Here is a 12,926-nt window from a genome sequence, read left to right as displayed (position 1 = left end):
ACAGGGATCGAGCCAGGGTAGAGACACAGGTCGTAACGTCCATTACTGAAAGTGCCGTCAATGTAAACAAGAGGTGACCGAAACGTGTAACCAATGGCACCCCATACCATCACGCCAGGTGATACGCCAGTATGGTGATGACGAATACACACTTCCAATGTGCGTTCACCGTGATGTTGCCAAACATGGATGCGACCATCATGATGCTGTAACCTGAACCTGGATTCATCCGAAAAAATGACGTTTTGCCATTGGTGCACTCAGGCTCGTCGGTGAGTACACCATCGCAGGCGCTCTTGTCTGTGATGCAGCGTCAAGGGTAATATGGTCTCCGAGCTGATAGTCTATGCTGCTGCAAACGTCATCGAACTGTTCGTGCAGATGGTTGTTGTCTTGCAAACATTCCCATCTGTTGACTCAGGGATCGAGACGTGGTTGCACGATCTGTTACAGCCATGCGGATAAGATGCCTGTCATCTCGACTGCTAGTGATACGAGGCCGTTGGGATCAAGCATGGTGTTCCGTATTACCCCGCTGACCCCACCAATTCCATATTCAGCCAACAGTCATTGGATCTCGACCAACGCGAGCAGCAATGTCGCGATACGATAAACCGCAATCGCGATACGCTACAATCTGACCTTTATCAAAGTCGGAAACGTGATGGTACGCATTTCTCCTCCTTACACGAGGCATCACAACAACGTTTCACCAGGCATCGCCGATCAACTGCTGTTTGTGTATGAGAAATCGGTTGGAAACTTTCCCCATGTCAGCATGTTGTAGGTGTCACCACTGGCGCCAATCTTGTGTGAATGCTCTGAAAAGCTAATCATTTGAATATCACATCTTCTTCCTGCTGGTTAAATTTCGCGACTGTAGCACCTCATCTTCGTCGTGTAGCAATTTTAATGGCCAGAAGTGTAGGAACTGTGCGAATGAATGTTTATTGACACATTGTTAATCTGCTGATGGTGTGAAAACTACAATTGAAGCTGGGGAAATGAAGACAATATGATCATTGGATGGTGCAGACAGCTTTGAGAGTGGCGACAGCAGAGGAGTGTTACCGTCGGCTAATGGTGATCCAGCTGACAATTCAAATCGCCGTGACACTGTGACAGATTGGTGGCAATGGCGGCTCTGCAGACTACTGGCAACTACCGGGGGTGTAGCCAGGTTAGTGGAAATGACAACTGAGTTTTGCAGTGATTAACGTGAGTTATACTTACAAGCTTATTAAAGGATGTTTTATATTTTATAAGTAATTGCTATTGCCAGTCAGGCAAGATGAGTTCAGTTAATGAAAATGCTGGTGATGATATTGTCACATATGGAAGTGTTGTTAACAGTGAAAACAACACTAATGAGTTAATTAGTAGTGACAGTAATAATTCATTTTCATGAACTAATGTCAGAGTATAGAGTATGATGACATCGTTTTGGCAAGTAAGTAGCATTTTTTCACCGATATATGGGCGTTTAATGAAATTTTGTTATAACTTCAAGTGCCATTTTAGGACTTATGGTTTATGGACTGTTGCCATAGAGTAAAAAGAGCAACACGAATGATGTTAGTGAAAATAAGGGAAATGAAATGCCCTTTCTTTCTTTGGGCCTTGTCCCGCGCTATCACGGGGTCGGCCATTGTTGTTATGGATTTGGCGGTGTTACTTGCAGAGGGTGGCTAGATGTCCTTCGTGCTGCCACCCAAAACCCTCCTGGGACGTAAGTAGTGTACCCCAGCTGTGTGTGTGTAGTGTAAGCCATGAAATAGTGCGAACATGTTAAACCGTCTAAAAGCCACATCCAGGCTGGCTGGCATACCAGCCCTCGTCAGTAATCCGCCAGCCGAATTCTATCCAGGGCCGGTGCGCCTACCTGAGTCCAGGAAACAGCACATTAGTGCTCTTGACTACCCTGCCAGGTGGCAAAGAAATGCCCATGCCGTGAAAAATAATTAAGATGGGTAGTAATGTCAATACACACTCATGGTCGGAAAAAAAAAACGGAACACTGTGTCTGGCTCGAATAGGATGTTCATCTCCACAGTACATGCACATTAGTATGTTTTGAAGAAATGGTTAGCATTTCAGTCACCTCAGTTCAGTATGTGTCTTGTCACCTAGCAGATACAGGGTCTGCCAGGGGTCCTCATAACTTGCATCATGCGTGATTTCATCCTGTGGTATAAACCTCCATGTTGCATTCACCTGGCTCGAAAGTTTGCATATGATTGTTGGCACTGGGTCACAGTGCTGCACCTGTCATTTCACCATATCCTACATATTTTATATTGGCGACAAGTCTAATGATCCGACGGCCCAAGGTAAAAGGACTTTCTGTGACACCAACAAGGCACATGTTTGTGCATCAACATGTGGTCATGCATTGTCTTGTGGAAAAATGGTGTCTGGGATGTTGCGCATAAAGGGTATAGCTACAGGTCACAGGATGTCACTCAAGTAGGTCACACTGGTCACAGTACCCCGAATAAGCACCAGCTGTGATTTTGGTTGTACACAATAGCACCCCACACCATAAGTCCTCGAGTTGGTGCTGTGAGTCTTGTGCAAATGCAGCCACATAATGTCACTCTCTCTATTAGTCGCAAACCAAAATGCGGCCATCAGTTTCAAACAAACATTATCTGATGCCATTCCTGTTCAGAGTGACGTCATTAAATACACCATTGCTGTCTAGCATGTTTTTGCACATTCGTCAAAGCTAGGTGGAGAAGTGCACGGTGTGCACATAGCCCATGCCATAAGAAACGGCGACGGACTGTCATTCTTGATAGTGTATCATGCGTTCCACGGTTGCACCAGAGCTGAGGAGGGAGCAGATCTGTCCTGTAATGCCATAAGGATGAGATGTCGATCTTCTTTAGGCGTGGTCTGGGTGGTCTGACCTAAAGCATCTTGTTGTGCTGTATGGCCTTCCGTGGACCACACTGTGCACACCCATTGAATTGCTGAAACACGTCGTCCCACAGAAGCAGCAATTTCCCAGATGGATACAACACATTCTCTCATGCCAATAATGAGCCATCTTTCAAACTCACTGATTTGATGGTGCATTCATGGATACATATCAATGTATCCTGCATGTCATACAGATCGATTACCTTCGTTTTATAGCAACTACGCGAGCCAAAGGTACATTTTACCAGTGGGTGGTGTTGGGGGCATAATATCGATGTTGATCTTGGACCTGTGGACTGTCATTGTTCAGATGCTAATCATTCCTGCAGAAAAGACTTATGTACCTCTCCTGTGAACGTGAACGTTCTACGTCTAGTCGTTCAAGGTGTTCTGTTTTGTTCTTAACATGAGTGTTCATAATTCTTTTTTAATTGTTTTGATCTCAAAGTTCTTTGAATATGCTTACTCGTTTTGGCTATTCGACGACCAGCTTCGGAATCTATAAAGGAATAAAAAATGTATATATATCTACTACAATAAGAGATTAAAAACAAAGAACAAAAAAATGAAAGTTCTTGGCAGATTAAAACTGTGTGCCGCACCGAGTCTCGAACTCGGGACCTTTGCCGTTTGCGGGCACGTGCTCTACCTTCTGAGCTACCCAAGCACGACTCACGACAGGTCCCGTAACCTTAATTCCTCCCATATCTCGTCTCATACCTTCCAAACATCACAGAAGCTCTCCTACATACCTTGCAGAACTAGCACTCCTGGAAGAAATGATATTGCAGAGACATGGCTTAGCCACAGCCTGGGGGATGTTTGCAAAATGAAATTTTCACTCTGCAGTGGAGTGTACGCTGATTTGAAACTTCCTGGCAGATTAAAACTGTGTACCGAACCGAGACTCGTACTCAAGTCCTTTGCTCTCCGCGAGCAAGTGCCCTACCACCTGAACTACTCAAGCACGATTCGCAACCCATCTTCACAGCTTTAATTCCACTAGCAGTCTGTCTCCTACCTTCCAAACTTCACACAAGCTCTCCTGCATACCTTGCAGAACTAGCACTCCTGGAAGAAAGTATATTGCGGAGACATGGTTTAGCCACAGCCTGAGGGATGTTTCCAGAATGAAATTTTCACTCTGCAGTGGGGTGTGTGCTGATATGAAACTTCCTGGCAAATTAAAACTGTGTGCCGGAACTTCTGCGAAGTTTGGAAGATATGAGATGAGGTACTGGCGGAATTAAAGCAGTGAGGATGGATCGTGAATCGTGCTCGTGTAGCTCAGATGGTACAGCACTTGCCCGTGATATGCAAAGTTCCCAAATACAAGTCTCGGTCTGGCACACAGTTTTAATCTGCCACGAAATTTCATATCAGCATATATTCCACTGCCGAATGAAAATGTTATTCTGGAGACAGAAAAAATATTAATAGGATATACCTCTTACTCTGCTGCACTGTAACAAGTCATGACAATGTAAAAATAATATGAGTCAAAACTGCAGTGGATGGTTCAGTCAGTACTTATAGGATGCAGAGCTATCCTAGAGGTCATTGATACATGCATAAGTATAGATAATTGTGGAGACTGATTAAAGGAAGTTTCATTTAAAAGAACAGTTACTTAAAGTATTCACAGTTGTATGTACGTAAGCAATTTTTTTTTTTTTACATTTAACCATCTGAAAACACTACTGATCTTCTGACACTTCACAGCTCATCAGAATTTATCAAAATGTTCAAGACGTAAAAATCGATTACAGAAATCATTGTAAAATGCAATACATTATGATGGTTCTAGGATTAATATCATGAAGGAAGAATACGGAATAAATGAGATTTAATGGTAGTTTTGTATATCACGTCTGCTACCTTTCTTGTACATGGGGGTGACATGTAATTTCTTTCAAACAAGAGGCACATTTTTTATGTTTGAAGGATGTTTAGTATCTTATGTTTAATATCGAAGGTAACTTCATGGCAAATTCTGTAAAGAAACTGACAAGAATTCCATCGGATTCAGGAGCTTTGTTTAATTTTAGTAGAAGGGGCCATGTCTCTTCAGGAGCGTACGAAGCCAAGAGTTGTCTGTATAGGTAAATTTTTAAAGTGAACAACAAAGGTTCTCGGGTCGCGCGTAGATTGTTGGCAAACTGGAAGGGTCTTATAGCGGCCCTATGCAGTTACATTCTTGTATGTGTCAATGTTGTAACATCTTTCCTCCCGTCCTTCCTTTTCTCCCCACAGTTCATGGTAACGCCACAGGAGGGCACGAAACAGCGGGGCTGTAAAAACACCCTTTGCTATTTTGGATAGCGATCAAATACGTCAAAAAGTACTGTGTGAGACGTATTTCAGCAATTTTTCATTGTTAATTTACGACTAGGCTGGAGACTTCACTTAGTGAGAAGAAAAAAAAACTGGATCCAGTCAACGGTCACAATATTAGATTTCTTAATGACAGGAGTGAACTAGGTGATACGTATCTGGAAAGGGTTTCATGCTAAGTTAGAGTACACATCATATACTGAGAGAAAGAGATGTATGATGTATGATACCCAATTCACAACGGAACACGTTTGTCATATGACACCACCATAATCTAGGCCTTGGGAATTTGTAACAAACATAGTTTAATCCATTTAGCATTTACTAGGCAATACCAGCTCATGAGTGATTTAAATTCAGAGAACAATGTTGTGTTATTTTAACCGTGTTATAATTAGTGTATAACAAACTCCTTGTATGACAAATACCTGAGGAAGAATCCTGTAACTATTTCTTAATGCTATAAATATCTCACTGTGTTATTGAAATAACTCACAATATTATAACCAAATCTGCCCACTAAATTTGTTTACAATGCTGATAAAGTGTACTTATTAATCTGGCTCAACAACATAAGTACTTTTCGATCATCATCAATGTTGAGAATCAGCGTTAGCACTGCCAGTAAACCAAAATGAAATAATCTTCTTCGCCGCTACTTATTTTGGATAATTTTTTCCACTAAACGATTTATGCCATGACCTCTTATTATTTTGCATTTATCACGAAACTCTCGTCCAACATGAAGTCCCAAGCGAGTGAAAAATGCGCAGGTGACTCCTGTACATAAGAAGGGTAAAATAAGAATCCCGCAAAATTACAGATTACAATCCTTAACTTTGTTTTGCTGCAGAATTTTTGAACATATTCCGAGTTCGAATACAGTGAAAGGGAAAAGCTTCTGTCCATAAATCAACACGGACTTGGAAAGGATCACTCGTGTGAAACGCATCTTGCTATTTTTTCACATGAATCCTATGAACCATGGATGAAGGGCAACAGGCAGATTCCGTATCCCTAAATTTCCGGAAAGTGTGTGACACAGTGCCTCGCTGCAGACTGTTAATGAAGGATGGAGCATACTGTTTAGGTTCACAGATACGTGAATGACTCAAAGACTTCTCATGTATTATAACAGAATTCACAATGTTCTCCTTGATGCCGAGAGTTCATCAGAAACAGGGATATTGTCAGGCGTGGCCCAGGAAGAGTGACAGGACAACTCTTTTATATTTTAATACACAGAGAACAGACAGGGTGAGCAGTAATCTCCAACTCTTTGCTGAAGATGTGAGGGCAACTGCCTGTACGCTTAATTCTACATGAGAAGAGACAGTATCATAAGGCGATATCATCCTTCCCCCCCTCTAAGGAGATGTCTCATTACCAACAGAATCTTCACTGCTAGGTGAGATGATTTGTTCGATTCCATCAAGTTCAAGTTCAAGTTAGGTTCGTTCTGGCAATGATGTATCAACAGGACCACTAAGATCAGCAGTCCAGGAGAGAGAAAATTTATTCAGTGTTAAAACATGGGGAGTCTTCTGAATATCTGATTGAAATGAGATAACTACGCAGAACTAGAAAAGTGCTAGTTACACTAATGAGCCTAAATTGCACAGCCGGCCGGGGTGGTCGAGCGGTTCTAGGCCCTACAGTCTGGAACCGCGCGACTGCTACAGTCGCTGGTTCGAATCCTGCTTCGGGCATGGATGTGTGTGATGTCCTTAGGTTAGTTAGATTTAAGTAGTTCTAAGTTCTAGGGGACTGATGACCTCAGAAGTTGAGTCCCATAGTGCTCAGAGCCATTTGAACCATTTAAAATGCACAGTGTTTGTAGCACATGACATATTGTTTCCTATTAAAAACCCTAACAGAGAGCTGGATGACAGGACCAACAGCCAGGGCAATAAAGATTTAAAGCATCATTCAAAACTGTAAGAAAAATATGTCACAAAAATACAGTGGCAAAAGGAACTGAAATGGATGAAGGTGGACTTGGCAATAACACCGAAAACCTGAGGAAATTAGAGAGATCTTTGGAACCTGCAACGGAAAATCTTCACACTGTTGAACTAAACTTTCAAATATAATCCGCTCCAATTTCCATCACCAACCTCTGGAGGTTATTTATTGTCTCCCGGATGTATAGTCACCAACTAATATCTCATTTACAACCGCACATATTAATAAATAGCCCTAATTATACCACAAGGAAATAAATAATTGTACACAAAAATACCAATGTACATGTTCAAGACAGATAAAAATTACTTATGTTGGACATAGGGTATCGGCAGTGTAGAAAGTTGTCAAGAACCTCGCTGTATTGCACATCACATTGTAAACTGTCATTTTCGACGGTGAAATTTTGAAAATGAACGGCGCAAGGGAAGTGGTACTTTCATTGACACCATGTATGCCACTTGCTGAGGCCTTTTCGTGTCGAATCTGAGCGTATGTGTGTGTGATATCTTTTCCTCTGTCATCCATAACAAAACCACATGACTTCAAAGCCAGGCATCGCTAGTATGACTTCCATCTCAGAGGCATCAACAGAAGGGGGTGAGATGTGAGTAAGCGAGTGGAGGAGGTGGCGACCTTCCCATAGTGTGACACGTCCGCGTCGGCGTTTGGCAGAATTGTGGTGAAATTTGGTGATAGTGTGAGATTTATAATCCACTGCACACCTCACATGAACTTCAGAGCTCAGGACTTTCATTGCATATGTCGACACATTGCTGTTTTGAAGCGTCACCGAGCCTGAAGGTGACATCACAGGGCACCACGCTTTTACACCATTACAGAGGAAGGGTCGAGACACCTTCGAGCCAAATTTTACACGTCTTCGTCGTAATGGTGGAGAACGGCGCGGTTTCAAAAAAGTGATCTTTTATGCTTTTGTTCAGTGGTGATGTTGATAAAGTCAAATTTTCTGACATCATGATGATGTTGAGAGCGTCTAGTAATTATAGGTAATGAATCTGTATTTAGAAGGTGCAGGACGGAATATTATTTAAAAAGGATATGTGTGGGAGAGGTATGAGCAACTGAATGCTGCAATGAGAAGATGGGCGCCGTGGGGTAGCCACGTGGTCTAGGGCATCTTGTCACGGTTTGCGCAGCTCCCCTCGTTGGAGATTAGAGTCCTCCCTCAGGCATGGGTGTATGTGTATATTGTCCTCAGCGTAAGTTACTTTAAGTTCGATTAAGTAGTGTGTAAACCTAGGGACTGATGACCTTATCAGTTTGGTCCCATTCGTGGTTGCCACAAATTTCCAATTTTGAGAAGATGATGGTACTGCAGGTAGCTAGTAAGAGGAAGGGTTTGAGACTTTATTTGGTGTGGAACAGATGTGGTAAGTTATAGCTGAAAGGGCTGTGTATATCTCTGCAATTACTGGTCAGTCACGGGAAGGGAGGAAGTTAAAATTGTTCTGAGAAAGGCTAATGAATGTTTGGAGTAGTAAAGTGAATATGGTGACACCAGTGCTGTAATAAGCAAGAGTTATAAAATAAGGTGGACCTATGCAGTACTAAGACTTAAGTTGTGACAGATGTGACGCAAGTGAATGTGTTGTAAGTGACTGAGATGGTAAGGAAGTATTTTAAATTTATGTACTTATTTAGTATATGGCGGTACATAAGTGTATTTTATAAGCACTTAAAATGAAACTGATACATTGTACGATAAAAGACACGAACCAGTACAAGCAGGATTGTCTATACAGGGTGAATAATGCAAAATTTGGGCTGCAAATGTTGTGGAAGTGGAAAGTGCTATTTGCGTAGTTTTCACAGTTGCAAGGGGCTCATATTGTTACACAACCAACGGACTGTAATAATACTCAGAAAATGTACTTTTTGTGCAAACATACACTTTATTAAATGGAACAATGCCTATTTACATTAACAAACTAAAATTAGGGTAAATTAGACGGTCAGCTGCGTTCGTTGCAAAATTCTAGTGCAAGTCGTTTCCGAGACATCATGTTTTGAAAAAGTTCACACACCGACACTTGTGCAATACCTGTGGAAGCACACACTAAAGAACAACAAAAGTGCATACACCAGTTATGTTGAATGTCATATTTTGAAACGTTTCCACACTGACACTAGCCGGCCGCGGTGGTCTAGCGGTTCTAGGCGCTCAGTCCGGAGCCACGCGACTGCTACGGTCGCAGGTTCGAATCCTGCCTCGGGCATGGATGTGTGTTATGTCCTTAGGTTAGTTAGGTTTAAGTAGTTCTAAGTTCTAGGGGACTGATGACCATAGATGTTAAGTCCCATAGTGCTCAGAGCCATTTGAACCATTTTGAACCACACTGACACTTATACAATACCTGCGATAGCACACACTAAAGAACAATGTTGCGTTCAAAATGATCACTGGCTGCGGCAATAAGCGGTTCTTGTATGGCATGGAACCACTGCTGCACACTTGCTAGCATTTCAGCAATGTCTGAACCGGCTGGAGAAATACATTGTTGCATATCATAAGGTGTAGTTGGAATGTCCTTATGTACAACATAGTTCAGCTTTCTCTACAGAAAAAAAGCCTACAAGCTTAAAATCTGCGGAATGGGCCAGCCAAGGTACAGATCCTTTGCGTCCAATCCAACGATTTGGAAACAATTTGTGTAGACATACTGTAGTACTTCGAACACTACGGGCTGCACAGCCATCATATTGGCACCACAGGTACCCCTTAGTCTGCTGAGGAACGTCTTCTAGCATGCATAGAAGATGGTCTGTTAGGAGACTGCAATGCTTGTGCATGTTCTGTTTTCTGTCTATGAGCTGATCGTTCACTTGTCACACCATATGTTTACACTACATGGATGCTGATGTTCCACCCATCAAAACCAACAGTGATTGCCGACAGACCAATAGTGCGTGTTTCGGCAGTTTTCCTGGCATTGGTAGGTAAGACAGGGTATTCCAGATGTATCACAAACCTTGTGTCGTGATGAAGCCACGCTTAATGTCCATGCACAGAAGGTCACACGAGTTTCATAATAGTTTCCATGTAGCTCTTGATGAAAAGGGATGTGACAGTGATGGAACCTGTGCAGCTGGAGAAATCATAGGACACTTGGCTGATTTATGCCACTTGCCTACTGGCTGCTGGCTGGGAGGCCCTGTCTGGGATGTTCAGCCACTTGGTGCATGTCTTTTGATTTAACATTACTTTGGCTACTTGTGCATCAGTCATGAAGAGATGATGACAAGGACACAAATCCAGTCTCAAGCAAACAAAATCCTCAGCCCAGCCAGAAACTGAACTCACAGCCTCATGATCAGAAGCCAGCAACACTAACTACAAGACCATAAGCTGTTGACTGCAGTTACGTAATCAGAAGCAACCATATCTTTATTAATTATGCATACCACTGCTGGCATAACTAATTAGTTATTTTGTGGAATTGTCCCAGTGGGATGGTGATCATAATGTTTTCTAAGAATTACTCTTGTTCCTTTTAGTTTTGGCAAACAGCGAGCTCTTCTAACATTTCAGACTCTTAGTGATTCACACTAGTTTTCACCAACATTGTAAGTAGGAAACGAAACTGCCCTTTTCGGCTGTGGATGAACTGTCCATCTCACAGCTATACTTAGGTATCGACTGCATTGCTCCAAATGGTTAGGCTTGTAATTGCATAGGCATTATAATTTAACGTTTTGGGATTACTTAGTGTTATAATAAAAGGAGTGAGCAATCACTGTTACATATCTGTGAATATCATTTCTCAGATGTTCAAATCACTTACTGTTCACATAATATTCTACTTATACTCTAATATGTAGTTATTTATGTCACACATCCAGCAATTACAGTTTTCACAAATGTTACCATGCTTTCAAGACATTAACATGGCTGTATTTTTATTGCAAAAAAAAAATCACACCCTTCACATGATTGGCTGTTCATTTATTTGAAAATTTATACCATAAGGTGTGGAATACTGAATTTCTCTTTTTAGGAAAAATTCAAGATATTCTTTCATTCTTTCACTGCATTTTAGTCATGATACAGAAATTTTTGCAGCCTAATAGCACATTTTGAACTTTTATACTGAAGGATTCAACTTCATTTTCAACCACTATCAACTGAGCTGTGAGAGATGATTGATATCATTGTCAAACCAATATCTTCATACTTAACAGGTACATGTGAATGGCTCACTGCCTATTTCAAAACTTCCACTATCACAGCACACAGAACTGCTGGGATTAGATTGCATTTTGGTCCAATTCTTTAAAATATATATAAGCTTCTAGTGTGTGCTGTTGTGTCTTCTTTACATTCACAATACTTTCCTTTATTTATCCAACATTTTGGCACAGAATGTTACTCTTGAGCCTATCCAAATAAATCTGTTGAATACAAGGTTGTCAGGTCTGCCACCTCATCAGACTATGTAAATTGCATAGTATACCTGATGGAAAACTGGTCGCAACACCAGAACGGAGTTGTGCGACATAAATGAAAGTTGATAGATGTGCGTCCATCTGATGATTCGATTTACTGTGATGCCATTCACGAACAGCACTTCAGGGAATGTTTTCCAACATGAAAACGCTCGCCCATATATACCTGTTGTAACCAAACATGCTCTACAGAGTGTCGACGTGTTGTGTCGGCCTGCTTGATCACCATATGTCTCCAATCGAGCACATATGGGTCACCATCGGACAGCCTTAACTATCCAAATATTGACCAACCATATGTAACAGGCATGGAACTCCATCCCAAAAACCGACTTCTGGCACCTGTACAACACAATGCATACACTTCTGTATCCTTGCATTCAACGTTCTGGCAGTGACACTGGCTATTAGCGTGTAGTGTTTCACATCTGCAGTAACTTATCTGACGCTTACTTTAACCTGTGATCTTGCAGTGTCAATCAGTTGAATGTGTTACCTAGACGAATGTATTCCCGAGATTTCACTACTCTACATTACTTATCGTTTGGTGTTGCAAATTTTTCTCTGTCAGTTTGTTTTTCTTTCTCAGGTCGTTGCTACTGGTCTCTACTGGAAAGTTGGAGTTGCTACTTGCTAGCAGTAAACAGCAGCAACTACTAGATGATGTCTAGTAATTGCCTCCGAGGTATGAGTTGAAATTTGCACAATGTGATCCAGTGGCAGACAGGAAGACTTATCTGTTCACTACCATTCATTAGAAGGAAGTTATGTCCACCATCTCTTGCTTGCCAAAACATTATTTCTGTTTAATGGACAGAGGCACAACTACACCTAGAACGAGAAAAGTTACATGATTATATGCATGATGAGACATTGTACATTTCGCTTGTAATAAACCAGTGTGATCTCTCACTGGTAAGCCTAAATTTTCATGTAGTGGTCTGGGTACCGTCATTATATAGTCTTATTGTCAGGTTTATGATGATTTTCGCATATGTTATTAGTTGTCATATTGTCATTCCACTATTATGTACCTATGCAGGCGAATACATCTGCAGACAACACTTAATTTTGTATAGTAATTTAAAATAACTTTAATAACCTGAGTAGTGGGTGATTCGAAGAAATGCTAGCACACTATTTTTTTCCCTTTCATGTGAAACGATGGTCTTCAGTTACCTGAGAAAAGGTATCTGCTATACCAAATTGAAAGCACAATACTAGAGACAAGTAGA

At 41.5% G+C, this 12,926-nt stretch overlaps 1 protein-coding gene across 1 annotated transcript in view; it reads left to right on the top strand.

Annotated features, from left to right (window-relative positions):
* Positions 1–12,532, top strand: part of LOC126212868 (zinc finger protein 664-like) — a 250,682-nt gene extending 238,150 nt beyond the window's left edge. Inside the window, exon 9 of the mRNA XM_049940360.1 lies at positions 12,281–12,532. The gene's annotated coding sequence lies outside the window, so the exon portion shown is untranslated. The remainder of the gene's footprint in view (positions 1–12,280) is intronic.
* Positions 12,533–12,926: the final 394 nt, after the last annotated feature.

Source organism: Schistocerca nitens, chromosome 11, assembly GCF_023898315.1.
Source record: "Schistocerca nitens isolate TAMUIC-IGC-003100 chromosome 11, iqSchNite1.1, whole genome shotgun sequence".
Taxonomy (NCBI): Eukaryota; Metazoa; Arthropoda; class Insecta; order Orthoptera; family Acrididae; genus Schistocerca; species Schistocerca nitens.
This window is presented reverse-complemented; position numbering and strand designations above follow the sequence as displayed.